This window comes from Bison bison, unplaced genomic scaffold (assembly GCF_000754665.1).
Source record: "Bison bison bison isolate TAMUID 2011002044 unplaced genomic scaffold, Bison_UMD1.0 scf7180017864239, whole genome shotgun sequence".
Taxonomy (NCBI): domain Eukaryota; kingdom Metazoa; phylum Chordata; class Mammalia; order Artiodactyla; family Bovidae; genus Bison; species Bison bison.
The window spans coordinates 2,570,514-2,571,342 of NW_011494811.1; the positions used below are offsets into that span (position 1 = coordinate 2,570,514).

The following is an 829-nucleotide window of genomic DNA, read 5'->3' on the forward strand; positions in this document are numbered from 1 at the left end:
ACTAAAGAGCCTCTTGACGAAAGTGAAAGAGGAGAGTGAAAAAGTTGGCTTAAACCTCAACATTCAGAAAACTAAGATCATGGCATCCAGTCCTATCACTTCAAGGCAAATAGATGGGAAATAGTGGAAACAGTGACAGATTTTATTTTGGGGGGCTCCAAAATCACCACAGATGGTGACTGCAGCCATGAAATTAAAAGATGCTTACTCCTTGGAAGAAAAGTTATGACCAACCTAGACAGCATATTAAAAAAGCAGAGACATTACTTTGCCAACAAAGGTCCATCTAGTCAAGGCTATGGTTTTTCCAGTCAGAGAAGGCAATGGCACCCCACTCCAGTACTTTTGCCTGGAAAATCCCATGGATGGAGGAGCCTGGTAGGCTGCAGTCCATGGGGTCGCTAAGAGTCAGACACGACTGAGTGACTTCGCTTTCACTTTTCACTTTCATGCACTGGAGAAGGAAATGGCAAACCACTCCAGCGTTCTTGCCTGGAGAATCCCAGGGACGGGGGAGCCTGGTGACTGCCATCTGTGGGGTCACACAGAGTCGGACACAACTGAAGTGACTTAGCATAGCATAGCACAGCATGGTTTTTCCAGTAGTCATGTATGGATGTGAGAGTTGGACTATAAAGAAAGCTGAGCACAGAAGAATTGATGCTTTTGAACTGTGGTGTTGGAGAAGACTCTTGAGAGTCCCTTGGACTGCAAGGATATCTAACCAGTCCATCCTAAAGGAAATCAGTCCTGAATATTCATTGGAAGGACTGATGCTAAAGCTGAAACTCCAACACTTTGGCCACCTGATGTGAAGAGCTGACTCATT

General features: G+C 45.2%; 1 protein-coding gene across 3 annotated transcripts in view; it reads right to left on the minus strand.

Annotated features, from left to right (window-relative positions):
- Window positions 1-829, minus strand: part of EXD2 (exonuclease 3'-5' domain containing 2) — a 55,157-nt gene that overhangs the window by 30,619 nt on the left and 23,709 nt on the right. The gene's annotated exons all lie outside the window — the stretch shown is intronic.